General features: G+C 44.7%; 1 pseudogene; it reads left to right on the top strand.

The window, feature by feature from the left end:
* Nucleotides 1–8,125: 8,125 nt before the first annotated feature.
* On the top strand, nt 8,126–8,640 carry LOC123450484 (annotated as a pseudogene).
* Nucleotides 8,641–15,035: the final 6,395 nt, after the last annotated feature.

A 15,035-nucleotide genomic window follows, 5' to 3' on the forward strand; every position in this document is an offset into this window, starting at 1 on the left:
GTCACTTTCCATGTCAATGGTAATGAGCACACAGTGCACTTTCCAAAGAAACGATATCCAGTACATTGCTTTAATACTATCAAAAATACTTCATCGATTCTCATTGGGAGCTTTGAATGCTCTATTCGTGTCAAGGTGAAGTATGATTTGCTTGTTGGGGAGATTAATATCCCCATTGAGGTGACTTACTGGCTATTCGAAAATTCTCCGTTCTCTCTTGCAATTAGAGAAAGTTTTATCATAAGGACTTGATCAACCCCATTGATGGATTTCTTTCGATGACCATGGGACGGATGAATCAGAGAGTCACATACCTCTGTTTTGAGTTTTCCTTTTCTATTGCTTAGAAGAAAAATTATAGAATTAGTTTAGCTTTTCCTGTTTTCTGTTTTAGCGTCCCGGAGAAAAATACCTCGAAAATAAAAGTTCTACGATGGTCCTGAAAATTTAGTATGACTTTTTCTAGAATTTTTGAAAATTTCTGGTCCTGAGAGCTGGCCTGGGGGGCTGACCAATGGGCCACAAGCCCCCCCACCGCCACCTACCCCCTGGTGGCGGGGTGCAAGCTTGTGGGGCCCACAGGCACCCCCTCCATTCATTCCAGCTCCCACTCTCTTCTTCCACCTCCAGACAAAATTGTTTCGCAGCTCAAACCCGTGTTCTTGCTCATTTGGGTGTGATTTTCGATGTCCTTGCTCAAAGCACCATTCTCTGAACCGTTTTGGGGAAATTACTCCTTGGTAAGTGACTCCTCCATTGGTACAATTACTTTTTGTTCTAGTTCTTTATCCTTCGTGAATTCTTGCTACCTTGGTGACCCTGTTCTTGAGCTAGAAAAGTTGATTTTAGCTGGTCCCAAGTAGTTTTAGCGCGTGATACAGTCTCTAGGCACTAGTAGGAGTAGTTGCTACAAGTTGGGTTAATCCTTATTCACTTTTCTTTCAAAGTCTCTAAAAATTTCATAATTTTTCAGAGCTAGAAAAGGGAAAATATGAGGAGGTTCTTGAGAGGCTCTTCAAGCCGTAACCACAAGGAGGATGAGAAGAACCACCCCAAGTACGTGGTCCCTCGAGTCACAAAATTTCGAGCGTGCGAGTGGCCATGTGATGAATTTTTGCGCGCCGCCGGACTTTATGAAGACTTTTATTACATGGTGGAGAACGCAGGTCTTACTGCGTTCGTTGAAGATAAGTGCCCACAATATCTCCTCCTCACCAATATTTTAGTTCAAAGCTTCAACTTTTATCCCAAGGAAGAATCCTCCCATGGTTGAGTTCATGATATACGATGTCCCCCAGTGCATGATGCTGCAGGATTTTTGCAATATATGCAAATTACCCTATGTTGGGGATATGCGTGACCCTCGTCCACGGGACTTGAAGGATTTCATTGGTTGTATTGCTGTTGGAGAGGAGAGAGGAGTGTCTCGCGCTAGAATTGCTAGCATACATTTTTCCTGTGCTTCGGTACTTCTCACTATTTGTGGGAAAATGTTTGACTGGCCGAGGGGAGGCTGGATCACTTGGTTTTGCAGACCTTGCGGTTTTGCGCGAAGGCCTTTATAACGATAATACTTATAGCTTGGGCGTTATAGTAGCTCAACAGTTGAACCTGAACCGTTCTAAAGGAGTCGTCTATGGTGGTATCTATGCTACTCGTCTTGCCAAACACTTTAAGATACCCATTAGACTAGGAGAGGAAGGAGAGATGCTTCTCCTTGAGAGATATCTGGATTATGATAGCATGGTTCGCCATGATTTTCTGGATAGAGATGCTAGTAGACGGATGATTTATAACCTGGTGTTAAGTCAGGGTACTCGAGAGACTATTAGTTTGTTTGCTCCTTCTTTGTTTGATCTTCATGCAGGGAGGTACACTATTATGCCCGCGGACATCTACGCATATTGGGGCTTGGCCCAACCACACGCGCCTGTGCCCGAGCCGCCAGTCGAGTACCAAACGCCAGTTTATCAGTGGGAGCTAGAGGAGCTCGCATAGCAGTGGCATCCACAGTCTGCTCCGGAGTATCCTGGAGCTTGTGATTTCCCACCATGGGAGTAGACGAAGCTAGGCCAAAAGCCTAAGCTTGGGGGAGTACGTGTTCTCACCGACTTTACATTCATGCTTATGCTTTCACTTTGTTAGCCGGTGTTTACCCTTTGCCACTGTATTATCCATGCTAGTTTCGTTTCATTATCTTGTTTTCTTGTTTTGTGTCCTTTTGAGAAAACCCGAAAAGATTTTTCGTTCTTCTGTTGCTTGTTGGGAGCTTTCCCGTGTAAATACCTTTCTTTTTCTTTGTGTCAAGGTAGAAGATATTGTTTACAATGCTTATTGGTTCTTGCATGCTTACCTGTTTATATTTCAAAGAGCCATATTATTTTGTCTTCTCCTTTGTGTTTGCTTGCAGATTCAGCTTAGTCCAATGCGCTTATTATCGTTTTCATCGTCCGATCATGCAAATGAAAGGAAACAATGATGATATGTGATGAAGTGACTGAAACTGAAAAGTTGGTATGAACTCTATCTATTTTGTGTTTTGTAAATATGACTAGCTTGTCAACCCAGATTTAGCTTTGTTGTGAGAGAACCATGTTTGCAATGACAACATAGAGATCATAGTTTCTAATGCCATGCTTATTTAGCTGAGAGCTTATAATGGTTTGTCTTGAATGTCAACATAGATTTTGAGATGACTATGATGTAGTATGATAGGATGGTATTCTCCTTTGAATGTTTCAAGTGTCTTGACTTGGCACATGTTCATGCGTGTAGTTGAAACAAAATCAACATAGCCTCTACGATGTTCGTGTTCATGGCGATTTATATCCTGTTCATGCTTGCATTCAATGTTAGTCAAACTCATTGCATCTTAATGACTGTTTGTCGCTCTCTAGTTGGTCGCTTCCTAGTCTTTTGCTAGTCTTCACTTGTACTAAGCGGGGTACTGCTTGTGCATCCACATTGCATTGACATTCACATTCATTCATGAGAAAGGGGCCGGTATTTGGGATGCCCAGTTCCACGCTTAAATCGAAAACATAACTGTAAAAAAACACTCCCCCCGGATTGATGTTAGTATGGACGGTACTCGAGGATTCGGCTAGCCATGGAGTGTGAGTGATTGGTGGTGGGGGAGTTAAAACTTTAATTATTTCTCTGTTTGGGAACCGCCTATAGCATGTGTAGCATGGAAGATATTGAGAACTCTTGGTCATTGCGTTGACAATGAAAGCATGCCACCCAAAATTATTATCTCTGTTTTCAAAGCTTGAGCTCTGGCACCTCTTCAAATCAATGCTTCCCTCTGTGAAGGGCATGTCTATGTATTTTCCTGTCGGGTCATCCTCCTCTTATATAAGCACCAATTAGAGAGCACCTCTGTCATTTTTATGCTTTGCTTTTGATTGATAGTGAGTATGACTATGACTGGATCTTCGTTGCTATGAATTACACTGTTTAGTCAGCCCTTGATCATTGAAAGTTCTTTGCATTTATGTTTTGCGGTCTCAGAAAGAGCTAGCGAGATACCAACTATTCATAGTGCTTCATGCTTGTTTTGATTGAACCGTTGGTATTTGAAACTCATTATTATTTGCTCGTTAGCTGATTATGCCATTGATATTAGTTTACCCTGAGACCTTTGTGTCATTTGCTTATGTGGTTAACTTGTGATCTTGCTGAAATTCTGGTTAAGAGTTAGACATAGTTGCAACAACAATATCAAACAGAGTTTGTCAAAGTTTTTCTTTCTCTCTCAGTTTTTCAACTGAGTTGCTTGAGAACAAGCAAGGTTTTAAGCTTGGGGGAGTTGATACGTCTCCATCGTATCTACTTTTCCAAACTCTTTTGCCATTGTTTTGGACTATAATTTGCATGATTTGAATGGAACTAACCTGGACTGACGTTGTTTTCAGTAGAATTGCCTTGGTGTTATTTTTGTGTAGAAATCAAAGTTCTCCAAACGTCTTGAAAATTTATGGGGAGCAGTTTTGGAAAATATCAAAAATACTTGTGCCAAGTTCCACCTCAGGGGGTGGTCCAGTGGGCCACAAGCCCCTGCCCCGCCACCGCCCCACTGGTGGTGGTGGGCAGGCTTGTGGGGCTCATAGGCACCTGCCGCCCCCAACTCCAGCTCTATAAGTTGCCTTTCGTGCCAGAAAAAAATAAAGAGAGAAGTTTTCGTCGTGTTTTCGATACGGAGGCGCCGCCACCGCCTGTTCTTCATCTGGAGGGCAGATCTGGAGTCCGTCTTGGGCTCCGGAGAGGGGAAATCGTCGCCATCATCATCATCAACCTTCTTCCCTCTCCAATTCCATGAAACTCTTCGTCGTTCGTGAGTAATATATTCGTAGGCTCGCTGGACGGTGATGAGTAGGATGAGATCTATCATGTAATCGAGTTAGTTTTGATGGGGATTGATCCCTAGTATCCACTATGTTCTGAGATTGATGTTGCTACTACTTTGCCATGCTTAATGCTTGTCACTAGGGCCCGAGTGCCATGATTTCAGATCTGAAATTATTATGTTGTCACCAATATATGTGTGTTTTAGATCTGATCTTGCAAGTTGTAGTTACCTACTATGTGTTATGCTCCGGCAACCCCGGAGTGACAATAACCGGAACCACTCCCGTTGATGACCATAGTTTGAGGAGTTCATGTGTTCAGCAGGTGCTAATGCGTTGGTCCGGTTCCTTATTGAAAGGAGAACCTTAATATCCCGTAGTTTCCTTTTGGACCCCGCTGCCACGGGAGGGATGGACAATAGATGTCATGCAAGTTCTTTTCCCTAAGCACGTATGACGTCACACGGAATGCATGCCTACATCACATTGACGAACGGGAGCTAGCCACTTATCTCTCCGTGTTATAGCTGTTGCATGATGAATATCATCCAAACAAATCATCGACCCATTGCCTACGAGTTTGTCCTACTACTGATGTTACTTGTCTTGCTCTGCTGCTGCTACTAGTGTTGCTACTGTTGTTACTTGTCTTGCTCTGCTGCTGCTACTGCTGTTACTTGTCTTGCCCTGCTGCTGCTACTACTGTTGCTACTGTTGTTACTTGTCTTGCTCTGCTGCTGCTACTACTGTTGCTACTGCTATTACTTGTTTTGCTCTGCTGCTGCTACTACTGTTGGTACTACTATCGCTTGCTACTGTTGCTACTTGCTACTGCTGTCACTACTACTGTTCCTTGCCACTGCTATTGCTTGTTACACAGCCGTTACTCGCTACTTTGCTGTTACTACTGTGCTTGCAGATACTAATCCTTCAGGTGTGGTCAAATCCGACAAATTCAACTGCTAATACTCAAGAGTATACTCTCACCTCCTGACTGGTTTATCAACAAATTGGGTCGAATACTCTACCCTCGAAAACTGCTGCGAGCCCACGCGCTGGTGGGCCAGCAACAACATTCTTCTAGTCTCATTACTGGGGAGTCCTTTCAGCATTCTTCTGGTGTCGTTGCAGGAGAAGGTTTGTTGTCATAAGCATTCGTCTAGCTAACGCCATAGATTGTAGGATGATGCAGTGCTGTCAGGGGCGTCGCCGATGCCCGTGCACAAGTCAGGGGCACAAGGGACCCCAGTCTTTAGTGCACCGACACCCATCTTCGTGCAAACGGCTATCTACCACCGCCCTTCTCCTTCGTTCCCTTCTTCTCCTCTTAGAGCCACTGATTTAATGGCGAGAGTAAGAGGTCATGGTCGAGCTCGATAGCTAACTTCCAGCTCGAGAACCCCTTCCCAAGATGTGCATTGTGGTCACAGCAGCAGGGTCCGACACCGGCTCCCGTGTTAGGAGATCGGCTATGGACCACGGAGGATGAGGTGGTCACGGTGGAGTTCCTCTCCCACCGATCCGGGCGGAGCCCCCTACATGGGACGTGGCGAATGAGTTTGTGGTTTCACTGCAACGGCGCCCCCGCAACTGGTTGTGGCTTCCCAACCCCTTCGGCAAAGTCATGGAAGGCAATTGGCTTGTGGGTCTACGGCTCCACGTAGATGGTTTCCACAAAGGACCCACCAGGCTGGCAGTCGACCCCTCCCCGTGCAAGCGCCATATTCCTAACACAGGGAAGGAAGGTGTTCGCCCGCTCCTGCTTCCTGGATTTGGAGCATATTCTCCATTTCAAGTTTGACGGAGACACCATGCTCTATGTGAAGTTCTTCGGGAGCTCCAGCAGTCAGGTGGATTGTTGTGCTAAAAGCTCCACCGACAGTGACCTTGACACCTTTAGCGAGAGGGGTGATGGTGGCACCTCCCCCAATGTCAGGCTTGAGGGCGACGTCGGCGTCGTGGAAGGATTAGAAGACGGTGCCGTGCCTTGGCCATGCTGTTCCAAACATGGCGCTCCATTTGTGAGGCCTTGCTTCTGGATGAATCGCCACATCCTAGTGGTAAATCGCCTTTTGTATCTAAATAGTACCCTCTATAATCCTGCAAAGAAATGTGAAGAAAATTGTAGGGTATTTTCCACCATGCTTCTGCTGGCCATTATCAGTTATGCATTTATTTCCACTTGTATATTTCCATCCCTACGCTTATTGGAAGTGCCTGCCGGCGCACGTATTGTTGTCGCGAGCGCTATAGGACCGAATCCTTAGAAGCTTGTCGATAGCACAGTTACCGTCTGGACCACCTTGGCGTCCTTGTCGTGGCTGCTCGGTTGTTGAGCCGAGTCGAAACAACAAGGAGAGCACACAGATCCGAAAATGGTTTCTCACGTGTAGTTTTCACTTATATAAGTGGGATTGTTTCAAATGGAAAAACAGCTCTCAACGAAAAAACTTTAACCTAGCTTTGTCTTCATTGCATTTCTTGCCACAAGGTGATTGTCTTTGAATGTGTCCATAGGTGTCTACACCGTCACTCCCCCGGAGAAGATTGTATGCGAGGGGCCCTTCTTCCTTTATAGAAAAAGAAAGAAGAGAAAATAGAGGAGGCTTGGAACCTTGGCGGTTCGAAAGAATCCTTGAGCCAATCAAAAGTGACCATAACTTTTCATGTATGATACATAAAAATAAATATGTTCTTTGACAAGGAGTTGTGGAACACTTTGCTTTATTGACTAGGCACGAGCTCTTCACCTAGCTTTGTTCAAAGGATTAAAAGCCTTATCGGGCCGACTTGTACAAAAGGGGTCACCGGGCAGCCCGGCAGCCGCACGTCCCGTGTAGAACTTGCGAAGATGCTCGATATTCCACAAGTTCAGCACCAGAGTGCCATCTTTGGTATCTAGGCGGACTGCACCAGGCCTGGTGGCTTGTACTACCGGGTAAGAGCCTTCCCACTTTAGCGCCAACTTGTTTGTTCTCTTCGTGGACACGATCAGTTGAAGGACAAGGTAACCTACCTCAATGCCCATGGCGTACACCCTACGCATATGATAGTGGTGCATGGCTTGCTAGTATCAAGCGACACATAGTGCAACCTAGACGGTCTTCCTCGAGGAGCATGAAATCATCTTGCCATAGTTTCTCTTGTTGTTGTTCTTCAAAATCTTGTACTTGAGGTGAACCATATGTGAGTTCCATGGGGAGTACCACTTCACCACCATAGAGGGAGTACACCAGAAAGAAGAGCGTGGATATGAATGGCAACCGCGGGAGTCGCCATATCACCCCGAGGCCATGAACCTAACGAGATGTTGGTGGCTCCCCACTCATTGGCGCCGGCCGCGACTACCAATCGGATATTCTCCAACCCCTTGAAGCTCACCACTGTTGACCGACCCAACACGGGCCGATGCGCCGTCGAGACGGTCAAAGCACACGAGCCTTCGCTTCCCCCCCTTTCGGAGGAATGGCCAGGAGAATGAGGGGGAAAATGAAATGACGCGGGAGGGTCCAGAGGAGGGAGCCGGTATTGAACAGGAAGAAGAACTAATGGCGAAATCAACGAGAAACGAAGGCGGCTCGCGAATGCGGGTCAAGTGGTCGAGCGAGCCTTGCTGAGGCTGGTCTGGCACGGAGAAGACGGGAAGACAAGATTTCAGTTCGCCCTTTATAGGGCCTGGTCCGCGGGAAAATAGGGCCTACGGCGCTTCAGACCAGCCCCAAGGCTTTGCCCAGAAACCAGCTCGAGCACGCCTTGGGCCCGGGGGCTTCTGTCGGCGTTCTGGGAATGGGGGTACCCAGACCTTCCTGCCTGCGGCCCAGGGTTGGCCCACTTCATCGACCGAAAACCAACAGGCTCGACAGCACTCAAAGCAAGGCGCTCGCGAGGGGCCAAGCCTTGCGAGGAGGAACAACATCAAGATCCGCTGGGGGCCTTCTGAGGACCCCTCCGGAGCGGCAGTTATTTCGAGGCAGGACCCGGCCTCAGGAGTAAGGGTGATGTGGGGAAAGGACAGGCGTGCAGCGGATTCCATGATGGTGCGGTTTCCCCTCTCATGCAAAGGAGGGAAGGACGTACGCGGGTTCCCAATTCATCTTCCAAAGGTTTCCATTATGGTGCAACAAGGCCACCACCGTCCGCCTGCAGGGCGGACGTCATCCCTGGACACTTCCCTGCAGCGCTGCAGCCACTTTGCACACGAAGACCACCTTTGTGCAGGGGAGCATGTTCCCCCTGTTCCACTACAAAACTGGCCATTGTGGGATCCCTTCCCACCCTTGCGATAAGGTAAGAGGACTCGGGCCGCCGCTATATATAGAGGATAGATTACTTCGTACAGGTGGACCCGATTCATTCATTCGCCCACCGACATCGCACAAAGGCCACCTAGCCTCCGGAGGCCCTTGAACACTGTACTAGTTCGTCCACCAACCTCCACGAGAGGCAATCCACCAAAGGAGGAGTATAGTATGACGCTTCTCAGCGGCCCAAACCTGGGTAAACTTCCTTGTTCTGTGTCTTCCTCACCGTCGAGTGAGTTCTCTGCCATCCCCAACGAGTAGCGACTTAGGTGAGGCGAACCCTAGAGAGATCTTCGTAGACGCACCTCAGTTCAAATCTTTAGGGCTTTGTGGAGCCCGAAATCCGGCAATGGCGGAGGTTGACGAGGGATGACGAGATGATGTATGTACTTCTCGCACCTTGTTGGTTACCCCAATTACAAGGTTGAGATGTAGTCAGTAACAAGTTTTCCCTGACACGAGAACTGTAAGGTTTATCGAACCAGGAGCACTCCTAGGCTCAACAAGTAGGTGTCTTCCTGCTTGGCGCTAGCAGAAGACGTGGACATGCACACACAACAAATAACTTTGTACCCAACTAGTATACTGAGGTTGTCAATCTCTCCGGCCTTGTAATTTTCAAAGGATCAAATCACAAGACAGAAAGGTAATAGTGATTGCAATAGAAAAGAAAATGAAAGCGGTAAATGATGGAGGTGTACCAATGATGATGATATGGACCGGAGTGACACGGTGTTCACTAGTGATGTCTCTCTCCCAAAAGACGATAAACAACTATGCTTGGGTAAACAAATCATAGTTGGGCAATTCACAGAATTCTGTACGCACCGCAATGCTAATTATGCTACTTGATAGTTAGAGGCTCAATAGTAATGGGCAGTATGCCAAGACAAGTAGTCCGTTTATTCATCAGCATCTACTTACTAATCATCCACATTGAGATATCGATCCAGAACATTTCGCCCGTATTATGTTGCAAGCCCACCCAAAGTGTAAACTCAAAGCAATGGACAACTACATTAACAAACTATGCGTAAGGTGAACAATCCTTGCAACCATGGGCCAAAGCACCGTTGTTTTCTCCCTCGTGGCAACAACACATCTCCTAGTCTCATGTTTTTGTCATTCAAGCTAGACATCGAGGGGCATGAACCCACAATCATGCATAACGCTCCATCTTGGAGTTACAATCTACTACTCGGCCAAAGCAATAAATAGAAATGGAGAACATGCAAATAGACTTGCTAATTTTCATGCTAGTCAAGAGAAATCGAATGATGATGATAAGAAAGAAATTGAATGACTAAATAAAGAATTAAACACTCGTATGTTCGCTCATGAAACTACTCCAGAAGACATAGAGAGATTGCAAGAACTCATGGGAAGCTAGGCTTCCAGAAGCTAAATTTAGAGCAAAAGCAATCAATGGTGATCCTCGAAAGAATAGTTCCACTTATCTAGCCAAATGATTAGCCTTGTCTACTTTTGTTCCACAAGTTAAACCTAAGAACACTAGTAAAAAAGGAAAGAAAGTTTCTTCATCTAGTAACAACAATGGTAGAACTAAATCAAATGATATTGTTTCTAGTAGCTCTCTTGATTCCACTAATGATTCTCTTAGCCATGTTATACTTGAGAAAGAAAATTATTTATTGAAAGGGATTATATAGAGAGGTGTATTCAAGAGTTTTGCCGGAAGTAAGCAATTTGAGGAAATTGTGCGCAAGAAAGGGGGACATCAAAAGAAGCTAGGTGTTGTCTACTTCAACGTCAACGAAGATGTTTGGGAAGAAGGTCCATATCCCATTCCAAAGTTTGTTCCTCAAGAGGAGAAGTATGATCCTACTCCTCCCAAGGGAACAAGCTCACAAGATGGATTTCTACCACAAGACCACAAAGGCAAGGGAAAGCTTCTAGCACTACCTCATCTAGTGCTACCACAACTCCAAGGATTCCCATCAAGTTGATGTGCATTCCCAAGAGGAAGAACTAGAAAGTTCTGGAGGGTTGATTCTGCCAATGAAATACATTCTTATTCATTTTGGCAAGAACTATATGCAATCATACTCAACCATGTGCATTGTTTCAAGGAGTCACACATTCCCTCAAAGGTAAGCAAGGGACAAGGTAAGTATTGTATCTTTGGACATCACCTCCCATGTATTTCACTCCATGTCCATAGATATCCTTGCGTTTGTTCCTTTTGCTTTGAGACTAACCATTGTAGGTGAGAAGAGTAAGAAACAACAAGGATTGCTCCCAAATCATGATGAACTTCATCAACAATGAGCATCCACCACTACTTCACCTACTTGAAGTATTCTACAACAAAACCCAAGGTTAGGTGATCCCTCTTAGGGGGAATTTGACATATAGGGGAGCTTTACTCTAAGACTTGAGTACAAGCATCTCCTAAATTATCTGAATACTTTAATGCATTATGTAAAAGTGGTAACCCCACTTGTGCTTAATCGATGAGTATGACCTATGATCACGTATTCTTACTTGACTCCTAAGTCAATATACTCATATATAGATGAATTCTTCATAGCCAAAGTGCTTGATTGATGATAGGATGTGTGTGCATGTTCACAATGATTTCATTTGACATATTATTGTGTGAGCATGTTGGTTTGCATATATTTTCTCATTCGAGGATATCCAATTTTTTCTATTTGGCTTTTGATATATGTTTTGCTAATTGCATGGACAAGAATGCCTAGGACCCTTCTCTAGGTATCTATGCTTTCTTGTCTCAAGTTCTATTCATGCTACATCACAAAACTTGAACAAGCACTTCTCGATCCCTCTGTGCGAGGAGCACTTGGAGTTCCGTGTCGACAAGGGCTGCTTTACAAAACCTCTTTGTGAATCTCGGTGTAACCAACCCCAAATGCTCGGTTCCATCAATTCTCAAAGTTGATCTAGGTTTTAATCTCGGTACCACCAATACCATAATCTCGGCTTCACCGAGTTTCCCTATCAATAGGTAGCAGTGGAACTCGGTGGTACCGAAATTTTAGTATTGGTGACACCGACAATGAGGGGTACTTATATCCACAGACCCGAAGTTTTAAAATTCCATCATAAAACGTCAAGTCCCCAACCCTAAAATCTGCACGAGGACCTCTTGGTCTTCGCCCTTGCGTCCCCGACGCCTTTGCCGTTGGAAATTGCCGCTACCGACGGAATCTACACTCCCAGTGTCGCCTAGCGGATTCATCACCAAGCTAGGGTATGGATCCGATCCCTTGTGCGCTCCTCTATCCGAGTCATGCGCATTAGGCTACTTCCATCTACAATCCACTTTGTGCAATCCTTCTATGCCACAAGAATCTTCCATAAAATAGGGAACGAAGAAATTCTGGATCTGGTCTCCCTCAACATGCATCTCGGTGATACTGAGTTGATAAAATTGGTTCCACTGGTTTAGTTTTTAGGGTTTATGAGAACCACTTGAGTGAGACCGAGTAGTCCTTTTTGGCTACACCGAAAAGGCTTCCCAGGTTTCTATTAATGCAAGTGGTCACTCTCAGTAACTCCCAAAACTCCTACCCGGTGCTATCGAAATACATTCAACAGTAGATCATAACCAAAGTTTCTAAGTGCAAATTCCTAAAAACTTCTGCAATTTTCTGATGGTTATGTTTTCAAGCTCTTCTATATCTTTTCGTAGGGTCAGACAGTCTGTGTGTCCGCTTGTCTGCTTAGATTGCAAGACGTCAGGTTCCGATGACAGTCAGAACAACTTTAGTGAGCCCCATGTTGAGTCTAATTCAAGCACTAGTCCTGAGAGGGCCCCTTATGATCCACGTACCCTTAGCTCCCCTGGCATGCCCAAGGCAAATACCAGGTCCACGAAGAAGTTGAATTGTGATGAGGAAGATCTACTGTTCATGACATTGGTAGACAAACCTCCATGTATGAAGATCAAGCAAAAACATTTGTTGCTGCTCAAAAAGAGGAAGAAGAAATACCAGCTACGGCCCCTCCTCCAAAGAAGAAGAAGCGTATGGCAGATTCTATGAAGCCTTCTGCTCCAAAGCCTTTAGCTCCTAAGAAGATTGTAGCTCCCAAGAGCACTACAATGGACATACCTGCAGCTACTAAAGAGAATGGCACTGCTTCCAGAGCCTTGGCTGTAGAAGAAGATGAGAATGCACCTATTCTCATGAAGCTAAGACATCATTTGCCACTTCACAATGAGGCTCATCCAATTGATGAAGACATGAAGAAGAGAAGAGTTGCAGGGTTGATGAAGTGGAGAGCTATTGCTCCCTATGTAGTGAGTAGAAGAATTGATGTTGATCCCCGGTTTCACACAAGGGAACAACAAGACTTCTATGAGACAGTTCTGTTTGATAAGAGTGTAGCAGTCAGTGACATAAGATATGTCGATTGGAAATATTTCAAAGCCAATGAAGATATCTTTCCCCATGTGAGAGAAAACTTCAATCTTGTTTACATTGAAGAGTTTTTTTTGCAGAGATATGACTGCATGGAATGATGAGATGATTATGCATTTCTACTCAACAGTTCATTTCTATGCAGATGGCACAATTGACTGGATGACTCATGGCCATAGATATGAACCCACAATTGAAGAATGGGCTACTATGCAGAGGACTTGGATGTGTATTCAGAACCTAAGAAGAATTGTATCTCCATTGCCAATATGTACAAGTCATTGCCTAGTGACTATCTGCCGGCTCACACTCTTGGCTCTGTCTATTTCTTGCAAGCTGGAATAACCACTACCGTCACTATCTTGAGGCATACCCTGATGCCCAAATAAGGTTATGAAAAAATTATTAGAGGCTATTCCATCAATATGCTGCATCATTTAGACACCCACACTCCCTTCAAAGCCGTGGATTTAATTGTTGAGATTGTCATGAGAACTTCTCCATAGCAGAAGAGATCTTATTGATATGCACCATACATTCAGATGCTCATCAATACCAAGATTGGCGAGCATGCATATCAACATGATCGTCCTCATTTGCCACTTTAGCTAAAGTTCAAGGATAATGAAGTTGTGATGGATGACACTCATCCCAGCTTAGCTACAACTAGAGAGGTTGCAGAGGTAGCGGGTGCAAAGGCTTCTACGAATGTTCCAACTCCACCACCCTAGCTGAAAACCAGAGATGAACAAATGTCTAGAGGGGTAGAGAAGAATATTTCAGATATTTTGCTAAACCATAAGGGTCTAGAGGGGATCGTGGAGAGAAAATTCCATGACCTGGATGTGAAGGTAGCGGAGTTGACCACTACTGTGGAGCAGCTTCAGCATGAAGTTGAGTAAGTGAAGATTCCACACTCAAATGATGACGATGATAATGATGACGATGATGATGATGATTCACCTCTTTGTACAACCACATGGTTCATGACTCAGACCAGGTCAACAGTTGTGCTAGTGCCAGAAGATAGACCATCTTCATCAACTCAAGTTTCAGCTCCTGCTCAAGTACCTCTAGTGTTTACACCTCCAGCTCCTGCTCCAGCGACATTAGCTGAAACCTTCATCGATGCTCTCTTGTCTACTACAACTTCTGCTACCCGAGGAGATCATGCCTATAGAGACACTTAGATTGGACCTTTGAACTTTTTCATACTTGTTGCCAAAGGGGGAGAAGTGTATAGATCATAGTGCTTCGAGAGAGGGAGAGCTTTTGACTTTATTTGCTCTTGTTTGGTTTTCAAAACATTATTTGGTCTTTCGGATGACATTATCTATTTAGGTGTATGTTTGATCACACGCTTTGATTGTTTGATGCTACCATGTTATTACTTTTGAGCTATCTACATCGTGATCATTCACTTATAGCACCAACAAGTATGTGCTATGTGCATTGCTTTTCATTCTAATCATTTATGCGCACCACCAACTTGTATGTGACATGGAAGAGTAACCCATGATCCAAATCGATTGTGCATTTGCACAAATTAAGGGGAAGCTCTTTCTTTTCAAATACCTCTCAAAGCGTCGATGCTAATCATTGATTATATATTTTGTGGAAGCTTTGATCTATATGTTTTTATCACTTACCAAAAAGGGGGAGGCTAAAAGCACAATTGCTCCCTAATGTGGTTTTGGTAATTAATCACAACGTATGCATCATTGGACTAATGAATTTATCCAAGTAAATTTCAGAAAAGCTTCAAGCAAGAAGACTCTTCATTTTACACTGTGTGAGAAATCACTTTTGAGTCCATAGGAAGGCCAATACTATTAAAATTGGATGAGATATTATGATGAATTGGTCCTTTAAGTGCTTGGAGATAGCCACCAAAAATTCTTAGCCACTATCCCACATAATATATTTGTCCCAAGCCAAATATGCAAAATTGGTGCCACCAGCATTTCCCGCACGGCTAT

This window comes from Hordeum vulgare, chromosome 4H (assembly GCF_904849725.1).
Source record: "Hordeum vulgare subsp. vulgare chromosome 4H, MorexV3_pseudomolecules_assembly, whole genome shotgun sequence".
Lineage (NCBI taxonomy): Eukaryota > Viridiplantae > Streptophyta > Magnoliopsida > Poales > Poaceae > Hordeum > Hordeum vulgare.